Genomic DNA, 6,562 nt, shown 5'->3' with positions numbered 1-6,562 from the left:
AGTGAAAATCTCTCCAAAAAAAAAAAAAAAAAAGAGAGAGCCAGAGAGACAGAAAGCGAGAAATCACCCCCCTATGGGGGATGGCCATGCCGCAATCTCTTCTCCTCCATTCTCCTCTCGGGATCTTGGGCACCCACACATGCATCTGGGCATGAGTTTAAGCCACCAGGTCCAGGACTCGAACCGCGGTTGACTACATGAGAGTTCAGCGACACAGCCATTACGCTAACTGTTGGTCCCGAACATGAATTTTCCTAGGATAAATACACTGTACGTTAGTCTAGTCAAAGATATTACCATACACGACATCACCTACAGATAATTTCATTTTGTGCCTGTTGAATGTTTTGCCTCTTTTCCCCCTTAATTCCCTCTCTCTACTACACCCCTCCCCACTTTACACCCTCCTCTCACTCTGCATCTCCGCTGTACCAGTAATAAAGCCGTCAGCTCCTCATGCCCTATTTCTAGTTAGTTAAAGTCAGGGGTAAGAAGCCGTGAGGTAAGTTATGATCGTCCTTATTGCTGAACTGGCTAATTAGAGCCCAGGGTCTTTGCAGCGCCTTCTAAATGGATTCCTTCATCTTGTTTATTACACTTAGGTTAAGCACAAGTAACCTGGGCTCCGTCTAGCATGTCATGCTCTTCCGGGGGAATTGACTTTGCGGTTCTCACTGCCTGCCACATGACGCCTAAATTATTTCCATTCTCCTAAGTTCCATCGGTCAATGTCTCGCGCGTTCCCTCCCTTCTAACATCTCAACACCGCATATGCTGTTATCTCTCCTGGAATTTATTCTCCCTCTCTGGGCACCAGCAGAGAGATGGGTCCAAGCTTGGATCGCACCATCATCATTGCCTGGCGTCTTCCCTGTCTTCCTTGCTAGGAGTAAGTTTCTTGGGAACCGGGACCATGTCTACACTATCCATCACTCTCCCTAGAACTTGTGCTATGTGCACCTGACACATAGTAGGTCCCTAATAACTATCTATGTAATAACTTGTGGACATCTCCTGCTGTGCTGAGAACAAGACGTGGGGTGTGAGACAAAGTCCGTGTCTTTAGGTGATGGGTCACGTTTTACTGGCTCTGCCCAATACACCACAGTCATGTGAATGGAGGGAAATTTAGTGCAATGGACATGCCACCCTGAAATAGCACACCAGACTGTACATGTGACCTGACACCCCAGGTCCCCTGCTGAGTTGGCTGCGGAAACCCGAGGGGCTGCGGGATGTTGCAGCAGGTGTTAAGTGGGCAAGCTGGTATAGGCAAGAAGAGACTCCTTCAGCCTTTCAGCTGTAAGAGTAATTATCCGATAACTGTCCTCTGTGAGCTGGCTTCTCCCCCACGAATGGGCCTCCTTTGTAACTCCTGTGGGCTTCAGAAAGCCTTGAACATCCCTTTATGTCCCGTTACATCTCATCAGCGTGTTCGCTGGGCGCTGCATACACCTTTCCTGTGAATGAGCCCAGAGAGCTGCTGGCACAGGGGTGGGATCTTGCCCGTGTATCTTTACCGATCTGATTAACTGTGGCTGACATCGGTGCCAACAGATTAGCATTTAAACACTCCTCTCCCCTCCCACCTCCATCTGCACCTCCCCCTGCCCACCCCTACTCCATTCAGATCTCATGGCGCGACTTTAGGATCTCTTGCTGGGAGCGAGGAGGAGAAGAACACAGTGTGATTTATTTGTGTACACAGAAATCAGTGAGTCATTGAGGGGGGGAGATAGACACACCAGACAGCTCAGAGAGGAAGCCCAGGGTGGAAAACCTACCCAGATTCAATTACCTACATAATCACAGAGACAAATAGAACACTTGGGCACGGATCCAGACAGTTTGCAAGTGAGTTTAAAAGACATCATGGGTAAGTTCACAATATCTCTTCACCTGTTTGCTCGGATTCATAGACAAGAAAAAAGAGCAGACTGACATTGTGAGATCCCTACAGAGATGGCTCAGAAGTGGAAAATTCCAGGAAATCAGAAGATTTGAGCACTGGTTTTGCCCCCAAATTGTCACATAATCTTCAGCAACTCTGTCTCTCAAAGCCTCAATTTCCTACTTTGTGTAGTTGGGACAGTAATCCTGGCCTGGCCAACCTTATAGAAACAACAATTGAGGTGGGGTAAGAGAAGCTCCATGGACAGTTGAGTTTTTTCATTTTGTCCATCAGGCAAATGAACTCACTAGAGAGAGACAGAGAGAGGGAGAGAGAGACAGAGAGAGGGAGAGTGAGAAATTACCCACGGGAATTGCGGGGTGTCGGGGGGAATGGCTACACTGTAATTCCTTCTCTCCAACTCCCCTCCTGGGATTTGGGGCATGCATGTGCACATGCCTGGTGTGAATTCCAAGCTGTTGGGTCCAGGACTTGAACCGTGGTTGGCCATGTGGGAGTCCAGTGCCTTAACTGGCTTCATATAGTTGAGTTTTAAGTTCTTGAGGGGCTGGACGCTGGCATGGCAGTTAAACATGATACTCTGAATGTTGACCTTCATGGAAAAGTGTTTCCTGAGTACACTGGGCACAGGTGTGCCCACAATCTGGGACTGGTTAAAGCTGGGGGTGGATCACAGGGTCGAGACACTATTAGGGGTGTGTCTCTCTGTCTCTCTCACTGATAGAAGGAATAAATAAATAAATAAATAAATAGATGTTGACAGCAGTTTTATTAACGTGGGGCTAACTTGGTTGCATTTAAGAGATGGGAGTCCTCCTCTCTTTAGGCATAACACAGACAACAGTAACTATTTGCTGGAGAAGTACAGGATATTCCTGGGAAGTAACCATTGTTGTCTTCGTTTTAATGATACGGAAACAGACTCAGAAAGTGGTGCCAGGTGGTAAATGGTAAGCCAGGATGTGAACCAGGACTGACTGAACTCCCCCCTCCAACCTCTGTCCCGGTGAGCGAGGGAATAGGCTGTCTATATTGCCTGTGTCTCCTCCAGGGAGCCTTTGAATCCTGGCCTGGCTGCTTTCAGGTGAGCACCACCTACTACACATGAATTGACCAGAGTTCTACAGCCTAAAAGGTCCCTAGTGACCCATGGGGGATAGATAGTGCAGTTGGGATTTGAACATATTTCAAAAAGCACCGGACAGAATGGTTTTTCATGGCCTTTCCACATCAGATGTCTTATGTAGAGGTGATCTGAAGGAACAATGTCTCTTTTGCGACCATGGCTGAGAATGCACTGGACTTGGAGAGAGAAGTATTTTCTATTTCTCCCTACTTCTCTGCTGTCCATGCTAGGACCTAACTTCTAAGTCAACTTCAAGGAGGATTCAGGCCCCAAACAGCAGAAGAAAATGTCCTGAGTCCATTCCCATCTCGTCCCAAACCACCCCAATGACCCTTTAGGGTAGGGCCCCTGAGGAGGGAAAACACTCAGTGTCTCCCAAGGCAGCAGAGAACTGCTCTAGCTGAAGACCGGGCTGCAGAAAAACAGCAGGAAACAACCTCGCACAAAGGCAGGCCTGAAGGCCCGAGAAGGGATGCCGGCGTAGCACCCTCATTTTACAGATGGGCAGACGGAGGCTTAGAGACGTTATGGTTAATCTTCCGAATCACGTCTTGAGCCCCGCTGCTCTGCGCTGGGGGAATCCCAGGGTGCCTCTCACGTCATGGCTGCCCTCCGCCTCCACAGTGTTCTCACCGGGCAGACGGGCCTACTGCACAGTGGGGGGTGGACTGGCACCATCTAATGCCAAGCCCCAGACTCCTCCGTTCTCTGACTCCTGGGTCTTGATGTCTGCCTTCTGGAGCGCAGCCAGCCTCTGCCCAAGGCCCAACGAGCTCTCACAGCCAGCAAGAACAATGGCGGGATGTGTGTGGGCCTGAGGCCCAGGGTGCACAGAGCTGCCTTTCACTCACAGCCCCGCTGAGCAGGCAGGTGCTGGGTGCAGGGCTTGGGGGAAGGCTGGAGGGGGTGGATTTGCTGGTCCTCAGAGTGGTCATTGTCAGTCCTCCACCCGGCAGGAGCCACACAGAGAGCCTCAGTGTCCTGGAGCCCCCCGGCCCCCTTCATGGGCACTGTGCCTGCACATGGTGGCACTGGGCCACCTCCCGGGGGTGGGGAAGGACATCCTCTATTCACTCAGCAGCCAGCTTGGCCTAGGTTGGCTCCGCACGCGTGGGGCTTGTGACACAGAAAGGGAGAGACAGAGGCAGAGAGACGGGAAGGAGAGATGCCCGTCTCCGTTTACCACGGACAATAACTGCCACTTCATTCACAGTGATACTAAGCACTTTTTTCAGGGTGACAATAACCCTACTGCTCTTTTTTTTTTTTTTTGGAGAGATTTTCACTGTAGGGCGCGTGCGCTCGCCAGACAGACAGAGAGAGACATAGAGACAGAAAGCGAGAAATCACCCCCCAGGGGGGATGGTCACGCCGCAATCCCTTCTCCTCCATTCTCCTCTCGGGATCTTGGGCACGCACGCACACGTGCCCGGCGTGAGTTTTAAGCCACCGGGTCCGGGACACGAACCGCGGTCGACTACGTGGGAGTCCAGCGACATAGCCATTACGCTAACTGCTGGTTCCCACCCTACTGCTTTTTGAACCTTGTGATATGGTTTTATATTTGTTATCTCATTGCATCCTCAGAGCTACTGTCTGGTACGGGGTCTACTACTTCCCCCAGTTTTGCAAATGGGGAAATTGAGGTTCAGAGAGGGGAATTCACACACAGGGAGAGAGGCTGGTGGAACTGGGATTCAAACCCAGGTCTGTGATCAAACAGACATGCTTTTTAACTACTAGCTGTACTACATTTTAGGTGCTGTTTAAAGCATCCTAAGTACATAGTTGATGTTCATAATAGCAATTAATTCATTTGTTCATCTTTCATTCATCCATTCATAGCCTCATACAGTCATTCGACAAATACTCATTGAGAACCCAGTGACTGCCAGGCACTTAACATAGGCTGGACAGAGCCTCTCTTTTTCGGAGAGGGTAGAGGATAAAAGGGGGGAAGGGACTAACTCCAGAGACCTGCTTTTCCCTCTCTGAGGCACCCACACCTGTCTGAGTCTGTGGAACCAGGAGTAAGGGGAGCCCCAAGGTTTGTCCTTTACTTCTGTCTGCAGTCTGGGTACCCTGGGCTTAAGATAACCAGATTTAGCCTGGCCCAGTGATGAACATCACCTGCTGTGTCTGGATGTCCAACACCTAAAAACAGGAATGTCGTGTAGGCACCTTAGAGTCTCTTGGTCCCAACATATCTTTTAACATTGCCAATAATCTTTTTATTTAAATGTAAGGAATTATTTATTTTTATTTATCATTATGATTACTTAAAAATTTGCTACAGGGCATGTGTGCTCAGACACACACACACACACACACACATGGAGAGAGAGAGAGAGACAGAGACAGAGACAGAGAAAGAAAGTGAGAAAGCAAGTCAGCAAATCCAGGACTTGAACCATGGTTGGCCATGTAGGAGTCCAGCGCCTTAACCACCACACCACCTACGGTCCTGCTGATAAACTTTGATTGCACGTACTGTGTATGTATGACATTATACACTGAAGAAATTCCCCCCAGTTCGAAGACTGGGCACACCTGGGTAACTAGCAATGGATAAAGAGACAAAACATGGCCGGCTCACACTGCATCTTCTGGTCTATTCCCCTCAAGGGTAACTCTTCTTTTACCTTACATCACAGAGGACTATTTTGACTACCTAGGAAGTCATTGGATGATCACCTAACATTTCTAGTTTGGATCTGGCTTCTTCCATTCAACATTGTATTTGTGAGGTTTATCATGTTTGTAGTGATGGTTAACTCTTTTTTCATGGCTGTGTGATATTCCACATTGTGACTATACCACAATTTATCCCTTCTACTGAGAATGGACATTTGAGCTGCTTCTGATTCTTGGCTATTATGAACAGTGCAACTCTGAACATTGCGTCACACTTTTTTTGGTGTACATGTATACCCAGGTCCTTAGCTATATTCCTAGCAAAATGTCAGTTGGAGGAAATGGCTCCTTTGTCTTCAGTAAAAAAATAATAATAATAATGCAAACCTTCCAACTGTGATAAAAAATCTATTCGGCTGCTTTCCCATGCTGCCATAACTAGCAGTTCAAGGGAAACCTAATGTCATTTATATACATATATAAGTAATAATTACTATCTTTATTGTTATTCTATGGTTTCCATACTTCAAAGACTTGGCAATGAAAGCAAATGCTAAGTGCCAAAACCCAAACCAATGAACATCCGAAGAGGCCAATCAGGCATTATTCTAATACAAATTCCCATTTTCCAGAGCTTGACCTCAACGATTCATCCTTATTTGGGCTCTGGATCAAGAATGGATACCTCATTACATCCACACATGGGGATTGCTTTGCACGGCTCCCTCTTTAACTAGGCATGAAATGAATTCAGGGTCCAGACTTCCTGTAATGAGTTTCAAGATGGCTGCCCGTGTATGGGTGTTGGAAGGCCAGGGGGCAGAGAGACCAGACAGGGAGAGGACAGCTCTGTCCCAGCAGACCCCAGGGAGTGCTTCTCCATGAAAACC

Source organism: Tupaia chinensis, unplaced genomic scaffold, assembly GCF_000334495.1.
Source record: "Tupaia chinensis unplaced genomic scaffold, TupChi_1.0 Scaffold000226_1, whole genome shotgun sequence".
NCBI lineage: Eukaryota > Metazoa > Chordata > Mammalia > Scandentia > Tupaiidae > Tupaia > Tupaia belangeri.
This window is presented reverse-complemented; position numbering follows the sequence as displayed.